This window comes from Dama dama, chromosome 26 (assembly GCF_033118175.1).
Source record: "Dama dama isolate Ldn47 chromosome 26, ASM3311817v1, whole genome shotgun sequence".
Taxonomy (NCBI): Eukaryota; Metazoa; Chordata; class Mammalia; order Artiodactyla; family Cervidae; genus Dama; species Dama dama.
In genome coordinates, this window is record NC_083706.1 from 51687564 (window position 1) to 51713999 (window position 26436).

A 26436-nucleotide genomic window follows, 5' to 3' on the forward strand; every position below is an offset into this window, starting at 1 on the left:
AGTGCCTCCGGGGTGAGGGAACCACCTGCCAGGGGAGGAGGCTTGATCCCTGGGTCAGGAAGATGCCCTGGAGAAGGAATTGGCAACACACTCTGGTATTCTTGCCTGAAGAGTCCCCTGGACAGGGGAGCCTGGTGGGCTAGAGTCCACGGGGTCACAAGGAGTCAGGCGTGACTGAGTGAACAACAGTACCACACTCAATACTCTCACTCAGCCTTTGCACTTGGCATTCCCTCTATGCGATTCCTCTCAGCACTGCGAGCTGCTTCCCTAAACACACTTACAGCTCTGCTTAGAGACACCACCCTTTTTGGAGAAGTTTGTTTCCACCTCACTCTCTAGCCATCCAACGTATTTTACATTTCTTTGTGCACTCAACATCACCTCAAATTACATATAGGTGTATATATATGTGTGTGTTTTATATATATATATATGTGTGTGTGTGTGTATGTGTGTGTGTGTATTAATATATTTACTTTGTTTACTGACTTCTCACTGCACTGTCAGCTTCTTATAGAACGATTTCTATTTGTATTGTTTAAGATTATTTCTAAGCACTTTGATCCATGCTGGCACAGATGAGACGATTGGAGAAAATGTTAATGAATGTACATACTTTTTCACAGGCTATGGTATAAACAATTCTGAAAATCTATTATCGTAATATAAAGTGATGCACAAATATACATGACTGTGAATAGCAGGCTTGGTAGTTTTAATCCAGTATGCATATGCGTATGTCATACTTCAAATTGTGGTGCTGGAGAAGACTCTTGAGAGTCCCTTGGACTGCAAGGAGATCAAACCAGTCAATCTTAAAGAAAATCAACCTTGAATATTCACTGGAAGGACTGATGCTGAAGCTCCGGGTTTTTGGCCATCTTATGTGGAGCACTGACTCTTTGGAAAAGACCCTGATGCTGGGAAAGATCAAAGGCAGGAGGAGAAGAGGGCAGCAGAGAATGAGATGACTAGACAGCATCACCAACTCAGTGGACATGAATCTGGGCAAACTCCAGGAGGTGGTGAAGAATAGGGAAGCCTGGTGTGCTGCAGTCCATGGGGATGCAAAGAGTTGGACATGACTTAGCAACTGAACAACAGTGATGTCTTACTTAAGCATCACACGTAAATCTGGGACCAGTGAATTCAAGACTCAACTGGATGTGTGCATCTGCTGACCATAAACTTAGAAGTAGCTTTGACAACGGCATATGTTCACAGAGCAGGATGTGCCCGGATGCATTTGGTTTATTCCAAGTCATCTCTCTGGCTGGAAATATCTGCCGAAACATGTGGAAAGAAGGATACCTTCTTGGAATTGAAAGCTCCTGCCATCTTTCTGCTCTGCAGAGGATGCCTCATCAGTTTTAACTCTGAACTCTGCAATAATCTTGGAAGACAGACAAAATTCATGAGAGACTGCTGGAAATCAGCTGGGTGCAGTTTAGTAGGAGCCAGGAAAAGGGACAAGAGAAAAGCACTTGACAGATAACCAACTTCCTAAATTGCTCCATGTCCATTGAGTGTGATCATCACAATTTTAATATTGCTCATCAGGGACTGCTAGTCTGAACCACATATCCCCCAGGACCAGTCTACTGACTTCAAGTTTAACTTGATCATGTTTTAATACAGAATGGTATATAGAGCTTGAAGATAGGAATCTACTCAATGGAAGTGTATAATGGAGAAGGGTCACAGAAATCTAGTAACGGTCTATACTAGAGTCACATTCTGGCTTGCTGCCAGTCACCTGCATTCCACAAGAAACCATTCCTGTTAATTCACTGCTCCTATCTTGTACCAGGAAAACCAATTCACAGTGAATAAGAAGGTTTCCATTTCTCTTTGAAGCAGTACTTTATAAAAATTCTATGCATACCACCTGAAAATGATTTTACATCTCTATTGTAACGTTCTGGTTTTCTTCCCCTGTCAGAATTTTTTTTTTTAATAAAATAGTGAATTCACACCTATCCTTTCCCAATATGAGGTAAATCCACAACTTGACCATTCCTACCCAATTATTATGCTATAGATGCTGGAGAATTTCCAGACACGTTATCGGCTTTCTCAATAAGCAAAGGAAAATTCATTCTTCCCTGGAAAAATTAAAGACATACACTCCCTTCATCTATCCCTCTTCTACCACAAGCCAAATGAGCTTCCAAATAAAATATTAAGAGTGCTGAGATATCAGCCACGTATACAGACACTGACCCCACCCCAGACACTCTCCATGTAGGCTTTCTCATTGACCATAAATTCCCATTCAAATAGTAACATCTCTGATAGCTTATGGAGAAAGCTTATTTTTAAAAAAGGAAAACCTAATTCATTGCCCCAGTGTTCTAAAGAATATTGGTATTACACCTGGATTTTAAAACGATACAGTTAAGTCTTAACAGAAAAACGTACATTTTAAAGTGGAGAAGACCTTGAGAAGAAATTTAACAGCAGTGTTACATGTTTCCTCTAATTCCCCAAAGCCAATGAAGATGAGGAAATGCTTCTTATTTATGCTCACAACTGTAAGAAAGTTATGTGACGTGGGAGCGAATCCTGGCAAGTCAGAGACAAGAACAACTGCGTCCCGATGTGTGTCCAGAATGGCTGACGCTGTTTCCCATCGTGTGAGAAAATAACAGCCCTGCTCACAGTGTGGTCCCCAGAAAAACTACTCCTGTGTGGAAACTCCATCCACTCACTTAGTATTAAGCATGCCATGGTTTCTATATGATGAAATTAAGGTAATACTTCTTCATTCATAAGCCAGAGAACCTCACTTGATCACATTAACCACTGTCCCAAGTGACTAAATGCATCTCAGAGACTGAAAACAAACAAACAAAAAAATCAAACAATCTCTCTGGGCTATCTCTCCCAGAGAAGAGAGAGTAAGACAGGAAAAGATACTCCTTTGCACAAAGCACCAGTGCTCTGGGATTTCACTAGTCCCAGCAGCAAAGAGGGGCCATGGTCACGGTCAGGACCAGGCTATTGTGTGGACGCCAGTCCAGTGCCACCTGTCACACACAACTCCATGGAGATGGAAGTTGTCACCTTGACGACTTTCACACCCTTCACCTCCCACCCAGGTTATATTCAGGGCCCCTGAGAATCTTTTTTTTCCCCAAAATTTAAATTTTTTAATTTTCTATGGGGGTACAGCCAACTAACAGCGTTGTGGGAGTTTCAGGTCAACAGCGAAAGGACTCAACCATACATATACACACATACACGTGTCCATGCTCCTCCAAGCCCCTCTCCCATACAATCACATAACAAACTAGAATCTATTTCTAGCTTGGTTTCAGAAGAAGACCTAGCTCTCACAGCAAGAGGAGAGAGGACTCATTTCAGGATTAAGAGGAATAAGGAGTGGGCAAGTGGTTACTCAAGGATTTAGTGAACTTGAAAAGTTCTCTGTCCATGGTCAGAATACTCCTGACCCCAAGTCGCCGCCTCTGCTGAATCCTAAGGGCCCGGTCAGGGGCTGTGTGAGGGCCTGTGCAGACCCGCCCAGGTCCTTTCTTCTGCAGTGATGGCCAAGCCTTGCGGGGCGGGCTGCGGACCCAGAGAGACAGCTCCTGCTGCTCACCACCCCATCCTTGGCTCTCACCAGCCACCCTCACTAAATACACCAGAGCTTACCAAAGGGCCCGTTGGGTATCAGAGAAAAGTGGATCACCAGATTAACCCTTTCACAGCCTCATGCACAGGCAGATAATGGAGCCCTAGTTTGGTACAAAATCATCACTTTGCCTCCAAGTTGAGATTAAACCATAGCTTTGACTAGACATACCTTTGTTGGTAAAGTAATGTTTCTGTCTTTTAATACGCTGTCTAGGTTGGTCATAACTTTTCTTCCAAGAAGCAAAGGGTCTTTTAATTTCATGGCTGAAGTCACTTTCTGCAGTGATATTGGAGCCCCCCCAAAATAAAGTCAGCCACTGTTTCCATTGCTTCCCCATCTATTTGACATGAAGTGATGGGACCAGATGCTGTGATCTTAGTTTTCTGAATGTTGAGTTTTAAGTCAACTTTTTCACTCTCCTCTTTCACTTTCATCAAGAGGCTCTTTAGTTCTTCTTCATTTTCTGCCATAAGGGTGGTGTCATCTGCATATCTGAAGTTATTGATATTTTTCCTGGCAATCTTGATTCTACCTTGTACTTCATCCAGCCCAGCGTTTCTCATGATGTACTCTGCATATAAGTTAAATAAGTAGCGTGACAATAACTATGCTTTTTTCCAGTAGTATGTATGGATGTGAGAATTGGACTATAAAGAAAGCTGAGCACTGAAGAATTGATGCTTTTGAACTGTGGTGTTGGAGAAGACTCTTGAGAGTCCCTTGGACTGCAAGGAGATCCAACCAGTCCATCCCAAAGGAAATCAGTCCTGAATATTCATTGGAAGGACTGATACTGAAGCTGCAACTCCAATACTTTGGCCACCTGATGTGAAGAGCTGACTCATTTGAAAAGACGCTGATGCTGGGAAAGATTGAAGGTGGGAGGAGATGGTTGGATGGCATCACCAACTCAATGGACATGAGCATGAGTAAACTCCAGCAGTTGGTGATGGACACGGAGGCCTGGCATGCTGCAGTCCATGGGGTTGCAGAGTTGGACATGACTGAGTGACTGAACTGAACTGAACTGAGATTGAACCATTCACTTTTAACATTTACATATTAGCAAATGGCTTTGTATGATTTCTGTTTCTCTCTTCTGCAACTTTATTTGAGATTTCCAGATCAAAGTGGTTTTGACAAGTTTGTCAGGGGTCAGGGGTCCCCACAATCCAGTAAGAAAACACCCCAACAAGATCTCATATGCCCGGAGATAAGGACATTCTCAATGTCAGTGTCTGCACAGAATGTGGGGTGTAAACTATAGTCTCTGGAGAATATTAATCAATTCAGATTGGAGAATTTATGATGTAGCTCATTATCAGAGAGATCAATGTTAGAGCTTAAATTTAAAAACCTACGCTTGGTTTAAAAAGCAAAGTCATGGTAGATAACTGAGTAAAAAGGAAAATACATAGTGGCAGAAAAGCATGCTTTATTTTTCCTCTGCATAAATATCACCATGAGCACTAATGAACAACTAATTATGTTTCCTTGCAAAACACTGATATAGGGATAAAATGATTTAACACTGCAGGGAGATTTCTAACAGAAGACTTCTAACTTCTAATAGAAGGAGACTTCTAACTTCCATCAAAATGCTTTGATGGAGTATTTTAGTCTCCTACGGACAGGCAGTCATGTAAATACTGCAAAAACACTGAAAACCACCTTACTATTTCAACATTAGCTAAAGAAACAATTTTTTTTAATGTCTTTAATACTACACTAAAATGCTTCTTCTCTAATATTGGCTAATATTTGCATGTGACAGAAAAAGCTAAGCTTATTTTTAAGGTGAAGCATATGCATTTATGTATGTACTGCATATGTATTCTTTCAAACCAAAGGGCGAGATCGCTGGGCATCAACCAGGGACAGATATGCCATGGGTTTGGGGCTGGACTGAATGAGTGAGGCCAGAAGGTAGGGGGTGGAACCACTGATGTGATGTAGTATAGTGACCCGCTGTCCTGCTGCAGTGATGGGAGTAAACCAGTCACGACCAGGCCTCGGTTTTCTCATCTGCAAGAAGAGCTGGCTGGGCCAATGATCAGTTCTATGTAAGACTTAGCACCGTAGATAACTTACTTAGGGATTCTGCTGCAACACTTAGATTTTTTACCCATGTTAAGTCAATGAAATGAGAGCAAGTGTGTGAAAAGGGCGGCCGTGGTGGCTCAGATGGTAAAGAATCTGCCTGCAATGCAGAAGACATGGGTTCAATCCCTGGGTTGGGAAGATTCCCCCAGAGAAGGGAATGGCAACCCACGCTAGTATTCTTGCCTGGAAATTTGCATGGACAGAGGAGCCTGGCAGGCCACAGTCCACGGGGCCTAAAGAATGGAACACAACTGAGCGACGAACACTTTCACTTATAAAAAATGATATAAAAGGATAGGTGTGTTATTTTGTGCTAAGAAAATAGCTGAATCGGAGGGTTAAGGGGTATTTGGCATTTGACTGATTTTTTCAAATATGAAATACCAGAACATACTGCCAAATCCTACCCTCCAGGATGTTTTTAAAAGTCTTATTACCAAGGGGTAAATTGGAAATCAGAATGTGTTCCCAGCTGCATAACTATGAGGTTGCCTGGTTTTATTTAGTCAATTAATATTCTCATCTGAAGGCAATGTTGAACACTGTCTGAATGTTGTATAGTTTAGAGTGATACCTAAAAAAAGCATGATACATCCTCCCCTTTCTGATATTATGGGCAAATGATGTAACTACCCATGAATAACATGTATAAGGACCACACTAACAAGGCTGAATTTTACCCAAGCTCCATGCTCCTGCAAACAGTGAAGATTTAAGAAACTTCCCTCACACCTTTTTGTTCCAGAGAACACCTCACTGCGGGGAACCACCCTTCCCCATACAAGCCACGATGCATCCCCACTTGATTATCGATGACAAGGAAAGACATGGGCCCTCCAACTTCCTGTTCTTTGTCTCGTAGATGATTATCTGAACTGCCGGTCCCCACTGATCAAGCAGGAGACAGTGCTTAGCAACCAAGCTTCTTCCTCAAGCCCCTAACTCTGGCCCACACTCAGCCCAAGTCAGCAGCCTCTCCTGAAACTACTGTCTGATCTGCTGTCCTTATAAAGTTACCCCTGAAGATCCCCTGGAGAAGGAAATGGCAACCCACTCCAGTGCTCTTGCCTGGAAAATTCCATGGATGGAGGAGCCTGGTGGGCTACAGTCCATGGGATCGCAAAGAGTCGGACACGATTGAGTGACTTCACTTTCACCTTCACCCTTCTTTGTCAGCCAGTTCTTTCTAGCCTTGTCTCTTCATCTCTATAAAAGAAAATCTCTTCTTCCAAACTCCTAAGCGGCTTGTAGATCTTCTGGTCAGAACGGTCATACAATTGTAGCAGTCCTCCTGACGTACTGCAATTTCATCAATAACTCTTTCAAATAAAGTCTCTCCTTACTAAATGGGGATGCATTTTTTAATTTGACAATATTTACAAGGAATGCTTTCTTAAGAGGTTAGAAGAGTTTTCACTGTTTCTCAGTTTTGTCTAAGTTTCCCTCTAGAATTTGGAAGAAAAACCGTGCTCGGAATAGAAAAGGCGTATACAAGGAAATTAGCAAATTATTAGACAATAAAAAATTAAATCACCAAAGAAATTTATACAAAGCATAGGGCAAGACCCAGCACATTAAAAAAAGTCAGTGAAACAATATTAACAACAACAGAACAAGGTACCCACAAAGGAAAAATGATTTACATAATCATTTCACACTTTTTACCTTTTCACATTATGGAAATTTCTTTGTTCACACTATCTCCAGCGGTCTGTTAAATGTTTGCGATGCTTCAGTGCTTTTCTGAAGAAAATTTTGTTAGGAATGAAAAGAGCCTTACCTATCAATAACAGATGCAGTTGAAAGATCAGAGTCAAGAAATTAGTCTGTCCGAAATACATGGTTTCTGCCTTAGCTCTAGACCACGGGAAGCGGGTAGAGAAGGACAGCTTATCCTAGTCCATCTTTACATAGGAGAATTTTAACAATAAGGAAATAGTGACCCAAGTATTTTAAAAAGTGATGAATTCATGTTGTCTTTTTCACTCTCAATGTGAGGTGTCCAGTAAATTCAGATGATGCTTCACAATACATAAATAGTCATTTTATTTCAGTATCAAGGGTGGCATTTCATTAACGGGTGCTTGCAAGTACTGGCTGTCAAGCCAGAAGCAAGGCAGGCAGCCCTGGCCCGAGACCTAGAGGACCTCCTTGGCCCCTGGGGCATAAGACATGGGAGCCCAAGGCCAGGCTGTCCAGGCAAAGATGTATTAAATTCTACAAGGGATACAGGAGACCGGAAGGAGGAAACAGAAGCCCTGGCTTCTAGGTGTGCTTCTGTCAGGATCCCTATCAGCCAAATGAAAAGGTCATTTGTAATCATTACAAATGTGCCAACTTGCTTATGTAAGTTCATCTGTAAAGCAGAGAGGTAAGTACTTCTATGCATGCAATGATTCATCTGTAAAGCAGAGGTAAGTACTTCTATGCATGCAATGATTCATCTGTAAAGCAGAGGTAAGTACTTCTATGCATGCAATGATTCATCCGTAAAGCAGAGGTAAGTACTTCTATGCATGCAATGATTCATCTGTAAAGCAGAGGTAAGTACTTCTATACATGCAATGATTCATCTGTAAAGCAGAGAGGTAAGTATTTCTACACATGCGATGAATGAAGTCCGAAGTAATGAAATAAGTACCTGCATGTGTTCAGTCATTCAGCTGTGTCTGATTCTCTGTGACCCCATGGACTATGGCCTGGAGGCTCCTCTGTCCATGGGATTCTCCAGACAAGAATCCCGGAGTGGGTTGCCATGCCCTTCTCCAGGGGATCTCCCTGACCCAAGGATGGAACCCCAGTCTCCTGCATTGCAGGCGGATTCTTCACTGTCTGAATCGGCAGCCTTTTCCGTTCTTACAGGGGCCTCACACTGCAGACCTGCTGGAGTGAACGGGGTAGAAGCCCATTAATAGGAATGGGCATCTACTGCCTCCCTCAGAGGCCTCCCTTTGACATTTGGATCCCATCACTGTTCTGTGCAATTTAGCTGTTATAAAATTAGCGTCTGAATCTTTGCAACCCCATGGACTGTAGCCTACAAGATCTCCCTTGTCCATGGAATTCTCCAGGCAAGAATACTGGAGTGGTTTGCCATTCCCTTCTCCAGGGGATCCTCCTAGCCCAGGAAATGAACCCCAGTCTCCTTCATTGCAGGCAGAATCTTTACCATCTGAGCCCCGTTCTAAGATGATAAAAGTAAACAAAACAAAGCAAAACAAAATCTTGGGCCTCCCAGATGTTAGTTCCAATTCATTTGCCCACTTCTCTTTCCAAGGCCACATCCTGGGAACTGCTTCCCCAAACCTGCCCTCATGGGCCTCAAGGCCAGGTCGGAGGATTGCGGCAAAGACTCATCACAACTTGTATTTGGGGAGGATAAGAACTTTATAGATTTGTATTGGCCAACTCATCTAATTAATCCTTGTCATCCACTTTTTACACTACACTTGGAATAAGGCTTTGCTAACTAAGCCTATGGAGTGTGTCTTTGTAAGTCAGAGTTCTTCTAAATAAAGAGCCAGAGGAGAAAAATACAATTATATATAAAAAACAAAATTAAAACAGTTGATAAGTACACTATATTTGCTTTTATAAATTCCTGAGTCTGGAATAACATGCTCATATATAATCAGTTATTTCAGTTAACTATTTGAATTGTATGCAAATAACACTATTAAGTAGAAAAATTGACATGGAAAAGTTCGTCAAAGAATTTATACTCATTTCCTTCTATACTCTACTTATGGATTGGCAACAATATTTTTAAGATTTTTATCTTTTGGAAAAACTTTAGAAGCATTACTGAATAACTGCTATATTTTTCATAGCTGCCCACTGATTAGAAGTAATTAGCTTGTTTCTGTTAAAATCAGAGAAATACGCTGAGCAAAACACATTCTAATATATCAACAGGAATAGAAACAATAATGAGAGGAAGTGACAATATCATCTTGCAAAGCAGAGAAGTATTTTGCAAAACCATATGACACCACTCCTTTATCTCAGGCCAGGAGCCACGCCCCTGAAGGTCACCAGGTGGCTGTGTTAACTGCGTCCACTATCAACAAAGGGTAAACACTAAAGCTGAGGATGAGAACCATTAAAAATAAGGCAAGAGTGGGAAACGAAATCAGTCCTCAAAAGCCCAGTGTCTTCCCTGAAATGTCACTCAATAAATCATATGTTGAGACTCATATAAAAAGCGATAGGATCACTGACCTTAGAGACATTAAAGACTTGGACTGATATCCATCTCTCACTTTCCAGCAGAGAATTTTATGTGTTAACTTGAATTTCCTTGCAATGTTTAAAACTGAAAGTAGATAATATGTGTTAATGTTAAAAAGCTTAACAAATTATTTTGTCCATCACACCCTGTATTTTACTTCTGTTCTACCAATTGTCCTTTATTAGGCCTTAAAATTACTGTCACCATTATCATCACTATTTTAGTCAATCATGTAGAGAAATATAACTGGATTTGGATTTTGTTAAGAGGTTTGTGACACTTTAGAATTCTATAAGAATTATAGTAACTAAATTGCACCAACTATTAAAGGTATAATTTAGGGACCTCCCTGGCAATCCCTCTGGTTAAGACTCTGTACTCCCAATGCATAGGGTGCTGGTTCCATCCCTGGTCAAGAAACTATGATTCAGCATGCCACTTAGCATTACAGTGTGTGTGTGTGTGTGTGTGTGTGTGTGTGTATAAAATATACAAACGATATATAAGAAATTCATCAAGACTTTTATTATTTTATCCCAACAGCTATAGAGTCAGTATAATGAATTGACAGATAACACAGATACATCAGGTTTTCTTCAATTTAGACAGTGACATTTTATTTAGTTTCAGTAAAGTAGAATTCTTTCTAGAAGGAATTTTTTAAAAGCTGAATTTCCTGCATATTTTCCCCCGCAAGTAACTACAATTTGACAGTCTCCACTCTAAAATCATTTATGTATTTATTGATAGCATAGCCCTTGGATGTCTCTAAAATAGACTTCCGCATTTAAAATGAGAAGCTACAAAAGAAATTTTTAAAAATAAGAAATCGCATAGAAGAGAAGGAAAACAAAAGTAGATATAAATTGATTTTTGACCCTCCCAGGATTCAGAGCAAAATGTATACACAAACATATTAGGTCATCATCTTATTGCTGGATAGTTTTTCCTCATTTCTCATGAATCCAACAGGTGCAAGATTCTTCAGTATTTATCATGAAAATGCAGTTTCCCACAATATTAATGCTTATAATATATTTGCACCAAAAAGAGAAATTCAACTGTGAAACTAAGAATGTTGTTTAGTACTTACTGAAAGCAGAGGTCTAAAGTGATCTCCTAGCCACAGAGTAAAATATACTAATTTTCATGAAGTATCCATTTATTTTCTAATTAGTCCATGCCTGTATAAAATCTCACTATGTATTTACCTTTTATGAAGTATATTTAAATAAATGAGTTGTCACCTAAATATAATCACTTCTTAAACATCAATCGACTATTAGCTTATGCAGAAATATTTTCTGGTAATATATTCACAATGCTTTGCTGAATTAAAAGATCATATCCACATCTACAAACACTTTCCCTATCTGGCCATGAAAAATCTCTGAGTTACATCAGACAAAAGCTAACTCACATTGCTCTCATCTCCCTGCCCCTTACCTTGTATATGAGACCATCAACTTCAATTTACATGAAAGAGACTTAAGAACAGGAACTAAATTAGACACTTTCATGAGAGGTAATTATGTCATATAATGATGACTATTCCTCAAAGTGCTCCTGGATCCATTTGAAGAAAACATTTCTTTTCCAGGTGAATCTTGCAAACTTCCGGGGTATAGGAGAAGGTGACGTTCTCATCAGAGTTCAAAGCATATGATATGAATGGGGTCCTCCACATGACGATGACTACAATCAATTACCAAGTGTGTGTTCTGTTTTCTGAGATGGGCTCAATTTATCACTTTATTGAAAAGGTTTCATTATGCTAATGTCTTACAAAATCACCCTCTGCTGTTGCTGGAAGGTCATGAGGGGATATAAATTTTCACATTGAGAACTAAGAGGTTGTATAGCCGTCACAGTCTCCAAGGGTTAATAAGAAGCCATCAAAGTGTGTTCAAGGACTTACTAATGGCAACTGAGATGCTTCTCTAGTTAACAAAAGGAAAAACAGGAGAATATTCTAAGTTAAATATTAAAAAAAATAAATCTAATGCTATAAGTATAAGGGTATTAAAACTAGGCTTCAAGTGTAAGGGTAGCTATTTGGGGAAAAAATTCTTCAGCTAAATTTTGATTTACCTATCAATTTGAAGTTTCAGTGGATCAGACACATATTAAATAGGTCTGTGTTACACAGTATCTAGACTGTTTCAATTATCTACCACCTTCATCTACCATTTTCTAACACTCTCAAAAATAAGCCTTCTAGAGGCCTAGTATACGTGCAAAATTAATATGCATTTTTTGTGTAACTTTCTTGTGTTTATAAGGTGGGTGTTTAGGTTTTTGTCTAGCCCTTAATCCCACATCTGAGTCTCAGGAAAAGAAGTAGGATGAGCTACTATTCAATTCAAACTGATATCATTCCCTAGGGTAATGTTTGTTTCCATCTTTCTAAGAATTATTGATTCCCTCCAATCACCGAGGACTGTGAACATAATTCATGAATACATTGCATTATCAATCCATCAATAATTTGTAGTTACGGGTAATGACTGTCAAACAGCTGAGTAAAAACACTTATAACCAGATAGCTCCCTTTGGACCAATTATTATAAATCAAAGCAACACTGAAGAAAAACAGTTGCTCTTAGAAATACTTGTGTGGTGTACATTTGGCATCCAGTGTTCTAGAGAAGCCTGAAAACAGGCTGTGAACAACAGTACCTGCGTGCTGGACTGGCACTCTGTCATGGCTGGTTCCGTCGCTGTGTGCCCACAGAGGTTTGTATTCTACAGTGTGAGTGTACTTTAAATCCAGGAGGCTGCTTTGAATGGATCACTGGTCACACTGTGATGCTACTCTCAAAGAGGTGATGACTAAGAAGCCAGGGACAGTTCAGGCCTGGGCAAGAGCAATCTCACACTGTGTTAAAGTACAGAGATGGCGTTATACAACATGGTCTTTCATGACCTGGAACTAATCTGACAGAAAAAAAAAAAAGGTTTTAGAAACATGTCTAAAATGGTTTGGAAGCCTGGTTCATAAAACTGTGTTTGAACAAAAAAAGAGAGAAACAATTACATAACTCCTTGACAAATGCATATCACAAAGTTTCTCATTAACTAACTCCAAACATATGGAAAAGTGGTTTTCCTATGGCTGTTACACATTTCCTGTCAACTGGTACATGTGTTCATGTCAAAGGCAAATCTATGAAAAGTAGACATCCTTAAGCTAGGAAACCGTTACTCAGATATCTTATAAAAAATGGAGATATTTGTTGAAGGTTTCAGGATAAGGTGGCTGTTGTATCAAAGTGTATACCATGAGTGTTAATTTTACAAACCAGGCCAAATCAAGTACTCATGAACACTTGGATCGAATTCAAAGAGAATAGAATTTTGAACCAAAGATTTTGGTTTAAATCTTAGTTTCAACATCTTTTAGAAGTGGATCTTGGACAAAATATTTCTCTTTACTCTCAGATTTTGTGCAAAAGACAGAATGATAATTATGTTTCAAGTAAAAATCAAGTAAGATAACATACGTGTAAAAGTTTTATAAATTAAGTGCTAGAAAAATATTAGTTATTCTATTAAAAGTAAAAAAAAAAAAGTCTCTCCAGTGGATTTAGGGCAATGGTTTGTGGGGAAAAATATCATTCTCTGTAACAAACCACACATTAATAGAAATGCTTTACTTTCACTTTCTCAATATTAAAAATATATATATATGAAACTTGGAATTAGGTCAAAGAGAAATTTTTTGTTTCTTAAGTGCTATGGAATCTATTCTTTGAATTATTTTACAACATTGTAGGGGTAGGAGTTAACTTTATTTCCATTAGAGATGCAAAGAACTTCTGTCCCATGGAACAGATGGGTCCAAATGTTATCTCTTCCCCAGTAAGAACTTAACAAATTTTGTATCTAACCAAGCAATCTTATTCTAACTTGTCTTCATTAAACTAGCTACCTAAAATCTCTAGGATGTCTGGGAGAAATATCGCCAACCTCAGTTATGCAGATTATACCACTCTAATGGCAGAAAACGAAGAGAAACGAAAGAACTTCATGAAGAGAGTGAAAGAAGAGAGTGAAAAAGCTGGTTTAAAACTCAACATTCCAAAAACAAAGATCATGGCATCCAGTCCCATCATTTCATGGCAAATAGACGGGGAAAAAGTGGAAACAGGGACAGATTTTATTTTCTTGGGCTCCAAAATCACTGTGGACAGTGACTACAGCCACAAAGTTAAAGTATGCTTGCTGTTAGGAAGGAAAGCTATGAGAAATCTAGACAGCGTATCAAAAAGCAAAGACATCCCTTTGCCCACAAATGTCCATATAGTCAGAGCTATGGTTTTTCTAGTAGTCATATACGGATGTGAGAGTTGGATCATCAACAAGGCTGAGTGCCAAAAAATTGAGGCCTTCCAGTCGTGGTGCAGGAGAAGATTCTTGAGAGTCCCTGGACTGCAAGGAGATCAAACCAGTCAATCCTAAATGAAATTAACCCTGAATATTCATTGGAAGGACTGATGCCAAAACTGAAGCTCCAGTATTTTGTCTGACCTTTGCGACCCCATGGGCTGTAGCCCACCAAGCTCCTCTGTCCATGGGAATTTTTTAAGGCATGAATTCTGGAACAGGTTGCTGTTTCTTCCTCCAGGGGATCTTCTTGACCCAGGGACCAAACCCATGTCTACTGTGACTCCTGCATTGCAGGCGGATTCTTTACCACTGAGCCACCGCAGGTCTTTTTTTTTTTTTTGCTTATTTTCCTACCTGTGACCTCATATCAATTAAAAAGCTTTTAACTTGCTGGGAAAGAAAAGAGTTCTCTGAAATCTGGACTGGTAAATTTCATGGTTCTATGTTTACTTTTGGCCTGTTACTAAAGTTGTTGGATTGAAACTATGAATCCTCTTTGGGGCTGTGTGTCCACATATCTGTGATTCAGAGAGCTCTCTGCCTCTTGTCAGGTGTGGGATGTTTGCCTGCTACCAAATGTGATTAATAAATTATTATGTCTCATGAATTACAGATGTTTGTATCTGATTGGTTTAAGGATACAAGTACCTATACAAATGAAATATTCACAATATTCACAAAAGAGTAAAGAAAGTGAACTTTGAATACTTTGAACGTGCTAGACATTAAAAAGAAAAAATCCTTTTTATAGAAAACACTGGGCTTCCCTGGAGGCTCAGCGGTAAACAATCCACCTGCCAATGCAGATTCTATCCCTGGGTCTGGAAGATTTCCTGGAGAAGGAAATGGCAGCCCACACCAGTATTCTTGCCTGGGAAATCCCATGGACAGAGGAGCCTGGTGGGCTACAATCCATTGGGTCACAAAGTGTCGGATATAATGTAGTGACTAAACAACCACAACAGGAAATACTAGCCGAGGAATATCTGAAGGATTCAAGTTCACACAATTAAGGTGAGTCTGTGGACATTTGGATTGTTTCAATAATTTGTATTTAAGAAAAACATCTCTATTCTTAGATATATCAGCTTGAAATATGGGATAAGATTTTTATATTTTATAAAAAGCTAGGTCTTGGTTTTCTATGAAGAGAGTAGTTAATCTGAATGCCCTATACTTCTCATAATGATTTATTGATTAATTAATCTAACATTACATGATATTTATGTTCATTAAAAATATACTCTGATGCATTTGAATTAGACTAGATTGGGTCATGATTCCAATAAGTGTTTTATAACAATTATGTTTTATAGTGTGTTACCCAAAATAAAGTTCTTAGATCCTCATATAACTTAAAAACTTGGATTAATATTAAATCAAACTATTTAATGAATAATATTTAGGCAGTGGGATAATTTCTATTTAGACTGAATACAAAAGCATTGATACATAGGTATAATTTTAAGTTCATATTCTTATGGTTCTTAAGTTTTATATGATCTGCTGCTGCTGCAAAGTCACTTCAGTTGTGGCCGACTCTGTGCCACCCCATAGAAGGCAGCCCACCAGGCTCCCCCTTCCATGGGATTTTCCAGGCAAGAGTACTGGAGTGGGGTGCCATTACCTTCTCCTTATATGATATAGAATGCTTCTATATTTGATTTATGTCAATTTAATGTCAACTTTAGTTATTTCAAACATTTACTTATGGCTACTTATTGTTAATGTTACTTGCACTGCCTTTACAATTCTTTCTTAATGGACATATTAAGATCCTTTTCTTCTTCATTTATCTCACTTTTAACTTAGTAGACTATGACTTTGTTTACTGAACTGAAACATTTATAAATAGTATCTGATTTTCACTGGTTCACAAGTTTCAGAAAAAAAATACCTTTACTGAACCTTTTTACTTTCCATGGCAACACAGTTATTTGCATAGGTTTGATAAAAATTTCTTCTCATCTTACCAGGATATAATTGCGCAAATTGATTGTGTAACGAAGGGTATGCATTGAGAATGTTATTTGAGAAGAATTTCCACTTCACCATGCTATTGCATGATAGCACACAATTAAGGGATAATAACTGATTTTATACTTATAGCCAATACCTACAAGGCCATCACAAGAAAACGAGTCTGGTACCTGGCAAACGGAGTCCCATTCACATGGTCATAATTGCTGTCCAGTGTAATAGGCAACTCCAGAGAGGAAAATTTATTAACCAGTGTGGTATCTAATCCAGCAATCTCATCCAAACATTTCTTCATCACACACACACACAAATGCTAGAAGGGGCTTTTCTTGATTGCTACTTTGAAAAATTTATACAAAAGTAAATGATAATAGTACACAGTACAAGAATGCATGAAGGGGAAGAAAACTTAGTATTTAATTAAGATTGACATAACTTGAATATTAATATATGGGAAAAATAAGCAGTGTGTTGGATACTGTGATTTAGGGATGGCACTAATGACGTCATTGCAACCTGTAACAGAAGAAGGTGCATCATAATGCTTGTGTGCACATGTGAGGTGGAGCACTTGGGAATAAGATTTAACTACTTCTGTACAGAATTTTGAAGTCAGAGTCCCCTGGAATGTTGATTGCAATGATTAAGATACCTGTTTGTCTGTGACAGAAGGACTGGATCTTGCTTCAGAAATCTATACTCTTCCCACAATTTAGAATCTTGGATCCAGATGAATTACATTCTCTAGTCTCAAAGTGCACCAAAGGCTTAACCAAGGAATGCTGATTTATTCATGTAACATATTTTTAAGCATCTACTACCTGCTAAGCACTGTGTTAGGGAATACGCACAGCACAGAAGAGATGAAATCTCGTCTTTTGAAGTTTACTTTCCAGTGGGGCTTGTACAACCTGTGTGAGCCACTCCGCTTTTTATGGTACTAATTGTATACTGTAAATCTAGCAAATTAACTATGTTAAAAGAGCACATTTCTTCACACAAACAAGAAAATGATTGGCCATGAATTCCAAAAGAAAAAGATACCCTTGAAGAGGATAATGACAGAAAAATAAGTCTTGAAAAATACTGGATTGTTCTGTAAATGAAAGGTAACAAAAGATTTCCTGTAATATGTAGCAAGTGATAGAAATGTGACCTGCATGCAGTATTCCTAAATCACTATCATTGAAAATGTGCAACAGTTTATTGAGATACAATATTTCTTACTGGCACAAAGAGATGAGATTAAGCAAAGGCACCAGAGCTGTGGTTATAACTTCACCAGAATAAGGTGACACATCTAAGATACAGCAGCTACGCCAACAGTATGAAAGCCTCAAACACTTAGTGAGAATCTTTCTCACTCTCATATATGGTCATTTTGCCTTATGCTGCCTTATAAGCATGGAAAAAAATTCTAGTTCCTAGTACTCTTGGTCCATCTCTTCCTAAGACTGCATTTATTTGTTTGATAAATGAGACACCACCAAAATTTCAGTCATGTCACCATGAGAGTTAATGCAGTAAAATAATATTTCCAAATGATTCAACAATTTTTAAAGAAAGATGTCGTCATAGCCATCAGCGACAAAGCAAAGAATTCTGGCTGGCTTTTATCATCAAAATGTTCATATTGGCATCAGACATCCACACAACAAGCCGGTTTACAAATAACTCCTCAGGCAGGAAAATCACTCACTAAGCTGTGTCTTTCTATTCTTTGGGACAATAAAGAAATTGCCTGGCCCACAGTAGCAATCCTCGAAGGCTGGCAAATCACACTTGCCTACGCCATCTCTCTAGGTTAAAATGTTTGCCTTCATTTGTCAGTGGGTTAGTGAAGAGTGTCTAGTCTTTGAAAGGCAGAACATCATGAAAATGCATACACCTTTTTTTCTTGAAGCTGTGTTAATAAGAGTGAATACTATCAGGCCCATATAAGACTCCACATGGGCTTCCCTGGCAGTTCAGCTGTTAAAGAATCTGCCTGCAATGCAGGAGATCCTGGTTCAATTTCTGGGTCAGGAAGATCCCCTGGAGACAGGAGAGGCTACCCACTCCAGGATTCTTGGGAGTCTCTGATAGCTCAGATGGTGAAGAATCTGCCTAAAATGCAGGAGACCTTGGTTCTATCCCTGGGTTGAGAAGATACCCTGGAAGAGGGTGGGAAAACCCAGTAGAGAATTCTTGCTGAGAGAATCCCCATGGACAGAGGAACCTGATGGGCTACAGTCCATGGGGTCTCAAAGAGTCGGACACGACTGAGCGACTAGACACAGCACAGCAGAAAGACCCACATCTTAGATTCACAAAAACAGAAAAAAAGGTTTCCCAGGCGGCTCAGTGGTGAAGAATCCGCCTGCCAGTGCAGCAGACATAAGTGACAAAGGTTTGATCCCTGGGTTGGGAGGATGTCCTGGAGAAGGAAATGGCAGCCTACTCCAGTATTCTTGCCTGAAAAATCCCATGGACAGAAGAGCTTGGCAGACTACAGTCCATGAGGTCGCAAAGAGCTGGGCATGACTGGGCTTCCCTGGTAGCTCAGAGGTTAAACCGTCTGCCTGCAAAGCGGGAGACCTGGGTTTGATCCCTGGGTCGGGAAGATCCCCTGGAGAAGGAAATGGCAACCCACTCCAGTACTCTTGCCTGGAAAATCCCATGGACTGAGGATCCTGGTAGGCTACAGTCCATGGGGATGCAAAGAGTCGGACACGACTGGACGACTTCACTTCAAGCAAATGAGCACGCATGCAAAATATCAAAAAGAGACATCAACTGCACTCTGTGCCCAGTGCGTTGCTTCACATAGTGACTCTGGTCTGAAACAGGCGCCCCGTCTGATCAAACCTGAATCCGTGTGCACCGTCTATTTGCTGACTTAGAACCTGAGCTCTGTCTGCGTCATTAAGCCCAACATAATCTGTCCCCATACTGCTCTCATCCATTGCTGGTGTCAGGGATAGGTTGGCAGGGTCCACATCTGTGATTGATCCCCAGCTAATCTGCTCTTTCAAAATATTGCAAGGGCTCAAGGGGCCCTTTGAGCAAGTCCCAAGAAAAAAAAGTTAAAACGGCATCATCCTTTTCCTTTTTTTCCTTATTGAAACTTCATTTCTGTCTATGTTGTTCCCAGTGATGAAACACAGATTGTCAAGAGCCAAAAATTATTTGCATTTTCTGATGGAATATTCTAAAAAGAGTAGTGCCTTGTCTAATGGAACATGAAACAACCCAACATCACTGTACATGACTTAAAGCTGAAAGGCAATGAAAACTTAAAAGTCTAAGAGAACAGCCAGAAGAAATGTTGTCATTCTCATTACCCTAGAACACATACTGTTCTAATTTGCTCCTAATCCTGTGGTAGAAGTGAAGAGAGTTACAAATAAAAAAGCTAAATAAAATAAAAAGCCCCACTCCAGAGCAGAATAAGCAGAAAGAAAGTAGTCATGAGCAGGAAGTCTCCAAAATATGGAATGAGGGACCTAAGTTCTGTTTTGTTTTTTGAACATGAATTGATGTGGTAGCCCTGGATCTATAAACTTAGATTGATTTTAGTTTCAGGGCCAATATCAGGCCTTTTGATCATGTGAGCTGAAAAGGGAAAGAGTAACAAAAACGGCCAAAAGTTATTAAGTGCTCAGTACATGTCAGCCTCTGGTGGAAGCGCTGGTCATGAACCAGCTAGCATCAAGTCTACGAGGTAGGTAACTCATCAGTCTCTTTATTATAAATGGGGAAACTGAGGCCCAGCGAGTCTCAGACTTTAAGGCGTGTAATTGACCTGTGGACCTTATTAAACGGCAGTTTCTGATTCAGCAGGTCTGGGATGGGGCCTGAGGGTCTGCCTTTTTGACAAACTCCCAAGCGATGCTGATTCTGCTGGTTCACAGGCCACACTTTGAGCAGCGAAAAGTAAACTGTCCAAGGTCACAGAGCTGGTAGGAAGCATCCTGAGCCAGGATGGGGATCAGTCTGCCTGACTTCAGAGCCTGGGCTCTTTGCCGCTGAGCTTAATATCTGGGTCACAGATATTGCTCCCTGGGATAAGGCTCATGGTTCAAGGACTAGAAACAAACACCTCTCACCTTTGCCTAGAGTATTTTTTAGCAACAACAAATATTTATTAAGGGCCTACTACCAAGAAACAGGCACTGTGGTAAACACCCAGGATATATAAAACCTTCCAGGCTCAGAGGATTCTAATTTAATCCACTAGCCAAACAATTGGCCATTTGGTTCCCAAGCAAATTACAACTCCACTGATGGACTGAATGGGTTCCCTGGTGGCTCAGTCCTAAAGAATCTGTCTGCAATGCAGGAGACACACGTTTGATCCCTGGGTCAGAGAGATCCCCTGGAGAAGGTCACGGCAACCTACTGGAGTATTCTTTCCTGGAGATGGGCTGAATATTCTGGTTAGTTTAATTGCCCTTCACAGGGAAGGCAGAGCACTAACAGTCAAAGAATCAGAGTGTAATAACACACTTCTAACACCAAAAGTGTTAAATTCAATTTAATCTTTGGGGATTGACGAAGAACTTTCATGACCGTACAGACATTCAAGAGTATCATTTGGAAAATCAATTATCGTTCAATAGATTTACAGAGTGTATGTTAGGGCTTCATTCTATGGTATCACCTAAAGGGTGAATGAAAAACAGAAGGTCATGATGGTTTGTTTACTTGTCAAGAGGGTTTCCGTTTCTATTATAAAAAACCCAGGGAACTTTGCTCCATTTATGTGGCAGCCTGGATGGGAGCGGGGTTTGGTGGAGAATGGATACATGTATATGTACGTTGACATATCACAACGTGGTTTGTTAACTGGCTATTCCCTAATACAAAGTAAAAAGCTAATTTCCATAGTTGGCACAAACATTTCTGAATTAGGTGTAAAATTTTTGGAAGCTCCCAGTCATACAATCCAAGACCTTCAATAAATGTTTCACAAAATTTAGGAAGCTTTAAAAAGAGTTTATTATATAAGCAGTCAATTTTTAATCACTTAATTTTTTATTTTTTCTTTATCTTCTTTCTAACCAAATCACACACCCCCAAACACACACACACAAAATGAATCCAGCCTGTATTTCTGGCACAGTCTGGATTAATTAGAATGCTCCAATGAGTCCCAAGACAAACTTTCACCAGCTGAAAATACGCTGGATCATCTCCCTCTCTCTTGTCCAGTGCAAATCTGACCATCCTGGCACTGGGCAGCGTCCTCTGAAAGTCCTCGGGGTTCCAAGAGCGAAAATGGGGCATTGAAGCCCCAGGCCCCGCACGCCCTGGAGGCCGTGCGTGAAGGCGCACACAGTTAGCGCTCACTGAGTCCGGGGCAGCTCTCCTCTCACGCTTCATCACACTACTGCTCCGCAGAGAGGACTTCAGGAAAGTGGAAAATGTCCCAAGGTCCCCAGCACATACCGCCCCAATCCTTCACTTCAAAACCACCATTTCCCACCACTCTCCCCCACGGCTCATGTTCTAAAAGTAACAACAGCAACCCAGAACGCTTCCACAGACTCAGGTGTGGCCCAACTGGTGGGAAGAAAGCGCAGGGTGGGAAGGCCAGCCTCTGTGCGTCCTCCCTATTTGAGGCAGAGAGCTCAACCTACCCAGCCCTCACGGAGTCACACTGAGGTCAACATCTCACCCATGGAAGCATCTGGGGTTTGCTTTCTGGTGTATTATTTGTCACACAGACACTAGGCAATCCAGTCCAGCTTGACTGGACTGCATATCTCTTTTGCATTTAAAGAAAGAAAATGTGTCATGCATTGCAAAGAGGTGGACAACACCATTTGGTTGACACATACACTGATCTGTATGGAGTGCTTGAGGATCTCACCTTGACTGAGGCTTTGACTTCTGAGACTGTGATGGGTGCTCTGCACACTCCCTGGCATGTCGCACCTTGCTATCTGTTGTTGCTGCTGCTGCTAAGCCGCTTCAGTCGTGTCCGGCTCTGTGCGACCCCACTGACCGCAGCCCACCAGGCTCCTCCATCCCTGGGATTCTCCAGGCAAGAACACTGGAGTGGGTTGCCACTTCCTTCCCCAGTGCATGCATTCATGCTAAGTCGCTTCAGTCTTGTATGACTCTGCAACCCTATGGATGGCAGCCCACCAGGCTCCTCTGCCCACAGGATTCTCCAGGTAAGAATACTGGAGTGGGTTGCCATTTCCTTCTCCAACCATGCTATCTACATGCAGGTATTCACCATTTAACCCTACCATATGTGATGAGATAGAATTGTGAGTCATTTTATAGGTTGATTAAACTTTTTGGCAGTATGACAGACACTATATCCAGGACCAGCCATGCTCCAGGCAGTGAAGGTAGGACGTGTAAGAGACGTATTTGTATCTGATGAGTGTACCTTCCAAAACAAAAGCAAAAATGTGACAAGTAATTGATTACACGGCAGTAAGTCATCCCTCAGTGTCCGTGAGGTGTTGGTTCCAGGAACCCCCTCAGACATCAAAATCCAGGGATGCTCAGGTCCCCTATGCAAAACAGCGCGCTTTTTGCATATAACCTGCACTTATCCTCCCATGTATGTTAAAACATATCCAGACCTGAATTCGAGCAAACTCTGGGAGATAGTGAAGGACAGGGAAGCCTGGTGTGTGGCAGTTCATGAGGTTGCCAAGAGATGGATGCTACTTAGCAACTGAACAAGAACAACAGATTTCTTATAACATCTAACACAATGTAAATACTATGTGAATCATTGTAAATACAATGTAAACGTTATGTAAGTAGTTGCTAGGTGACAGCCATATACAAGGTTTGCTCTTGGGGGCTTTATGGAACTTTTTTATTTCTAAATATTTTTCATCCTTAGTTGGTTGAATCTGCGGATATGGAACCCAGAGATGTGGAGGGCCAACTGTATATAAAAAGAACAATAAAAAGGAAAAGAGCAGCTCATTCTGCTTTTAGGAACAGTGCTCATACTTCTGGGAAAGGAACACAGGACTATTTTCCTTACCTCAAAAACCCACCCCACATGTCAGATTGGCAAAATTCCCACAACACTGCAATATCATTTTCTGTTTTCACTTATAATATTGAAACAGCATATCATAGTAAAATTTTCTATGTTGCAGAACAAAATCAAATGCCTTAAATAATCATGAAGTATTGGTAATAACTGGATGTGATAGTGAATTTACGTTGCTCTACTATGACTGCCAAAATTTTGTTGTTTCAGGGGAGGTTTAAAGTTGCCCAATGCACAAGAAATTCACAACCTCTGGTATGTACAATACACATTTTCAAGTATTTAAGACTTGACTTTTGGATAAAACGAGAATTAGGTCTGAAGTTTATCATTTTAATTCATTAGGAGTTTTCTCTAATTGATTTGTATGTGGCAGCTCCTAACTAATTCACAATCTGAGAATAATTTTCATCTTGTACAACATTCAACCACTGGCAAAAAAAAAAAAAATTGCTGATCAGAACATATTTTCTAATAACCATGATGTATCTATAGTATGGGTCCAAGGCTCAAGTCTTAAAAGCAATTCAAATTATTTTTAATAGACTTCATTTCTTAGAGCATTTCAGGTTCACAGCTATGTTTACATGTGCAGTGTTCTGTTGCTCTGTCGTGTCCAACTCTTTGCAGCACCATGGACTGTAGCCCCGCCAGGCTCCTAGGCCCATGGAATTTTCCAGGCAAGAATTCTGGAGCGGGCTACCATGTCTTGCTCCAGGGGGATCAAACCCACATCTCTTGTGTCTCCTCCATCGGCAGGTGGATTCTTTACCATGAGCACCATCTGGGAAGCCCAGGTTCCCAGCAAGACTGATCAAAAAACACATCAAAAAGAGAATTACCATACACCCCCCTCCCCACACACACCAGCTTGCCTTACCCTCAACATCCCTCACCACAGCAGGGCATTTGTTACAACTAATCAACATACGTTGACACACCATTATGATTCAAAGTCCAACATTTAGTGGACTCTTAGTGTTCACTCTTAGTGTTTCATATTCTCTGGGTTTTATAGTGATATGGTATCCACCATTTTATCATACAGAATAGGTACTGTGTCCTAAAAATTTCTTTGTACTCTGATTATTCATACCTCCCACCAAAACGCCCTGACAACTTCTGGTTTTCATTGTCATTATACTATTCTCTTTTCCATCAAGTGACAGGGTTGGAATCATATAATATTAGGCTTCTCAGTTTCATTTCGCTCACTTAGTAATATGCACTTAAGGCTCCTCCATGAAAAGACATTAAGGAACTAGAGTGAAAACGGAAAACAATGCGAGGAATGAGCGTTCTGAAAAGGAGATGATTCCACTTCAGAAGCTTAAGGGATCATGCCTTGCAGTTGAAAGTTTTCAGCTTGATGCAGATAAAGTCCTTAATTTGACCTGGAAAACCCCCTTATTCTGCCTGTTCCTTACCACATGCAAGATAAATTTCGCCTCCCCTACAGCACAGGAAAGGTGTGGGGAGAGCTGACTCCTGAGCTGCGGTGAAGCAGGAAGAAATAGGACGCTGGCTAACTGGCTTGCCAGCGAGGGGTGCCAAGGGCATTCCCGGCCAGCAAAATACATGCAGCTAACAGGTCACCACTGGTCAGTGGATAAATGAGAAACAGGGTGAAGAGAGGTCAGATTACATGAGGGCTGTGCGGCAAGTCAAGGTTAGAAAGTCAGTAACCAGACACAGTCAGCAGTCTGCCGGCCCTTTTTACACTGGTACTGTCCAGTGTAAATTTATACCAGTTTCCTGGACTGATTGTGTTGGCTGAAATGATTACACATTTCACTTAAAATATCAGTAGACTATTAGACATCTAGAAGAATCTTCTGAGTATACCTGAATTTTCTATAGTATACTATCATGACAGAAAGAGAATATTTTCTTCACTAGAAGTACTATGATCTACAGAGAGAACCAACAGAAGGTGTCAATAATTACAAAGTTATTCATCATAAAATAAAACTCTCAAGAAGACTGAAGGCAATTTTATAATAAAATAACAAGATTGAACTTCTAAAATCTTCAGATAAATAACCAGTGACCAGATAGTAGAGTCACATACATTAGGAAATACTAAAGTATCTGAATACTTATAAATGATAATTATTCTACTTATATTATTATTAATGTTCTGGTAATGCATGTAAAGGTTTAATTTTCATCTAAAGATTTTGAATTGGTTCATAGTGATTTCCAGTTCTACTACAGCCTTCTACTTTTCTATTCATTATCTCAGTTTGGGGGGGTTTGATATTGATATTGAAACTCAAACTAAAAATCTTATCTACTTGAAAAAATACTTGTAATACATAGTAAAAATATATGCAATTTTGTTCTTTATTTTTCAAGTCTCCTACAAATGTATCATCATACATTCATAATTTATTGAAAGAAAAAAGAAAGGGGGAAAAAAGATTTCCTATCAGATATGTTAGGAAATCTAATTCCAAACTCTTCATCTCTAAGAACTTTTTTTGGTAACACGTTAACCTGTGTCACACTATGGGCAATTCCTTCATATATACCTTTCAATTCATTAATTCTCTCTTTGGCATTGATAAATTGCTCTTTTTAGTAATCTGCTGAGGATTTTTTTCTTTTTAATTCTAGTAGTTAAATTTATATTCTACTCAATAGCTACCTTTTTCTATTAGGTCTGTTTTCTGTTTTGATTTCCATTTTTCAAAAATTTTGTGTCTTAATTAACATAAAACATACCTGTATTGTATTCTATTTCAAACTGTCCTTTCATTTTCTCACATTTTCTGAGGAACCAATCTTCTGGTTTACCTTATATGCTCTCCTCCACTCAGGGTAAAGTCTTCCTTTGTTTGATTTATAAATGTGTATCATGAGGACTCCTTCAGCAGAGCTTGATCATCTCAGGAGCTGTCAATTCCACGCCCACCGAGCCCTCTCGTGGATGTTTTTGTCTACATCCTGCTGGGAACATCACACGTTCCAAAGCTTGGGTCTGGTTTTTACATTAATTCCTCATTCTGGACACCAAGCGCATTACAGAGGTTTAGACTGTTCTCATTTTCCCTCATTCCCCACTTGTTTTTTCAG

The 26436-nt window shown here is 40.0% G+C and overlaps 1 protein-coding gene across 1 annotated transcript in view; it reads right to left on the reverse strand.

Annotated features, from left to right (window-relative positions):
* The window catches only part of PRKN (parkin RBR E3 ubiquitin protein ligase), a 1218605-nt gene that overhangs the window by 824198 nt on the left and 367971 nt on the right, over positions 1-26436 (reverse strand). The gene's annotated exons all lie outside the window — the stretch shown is intronic.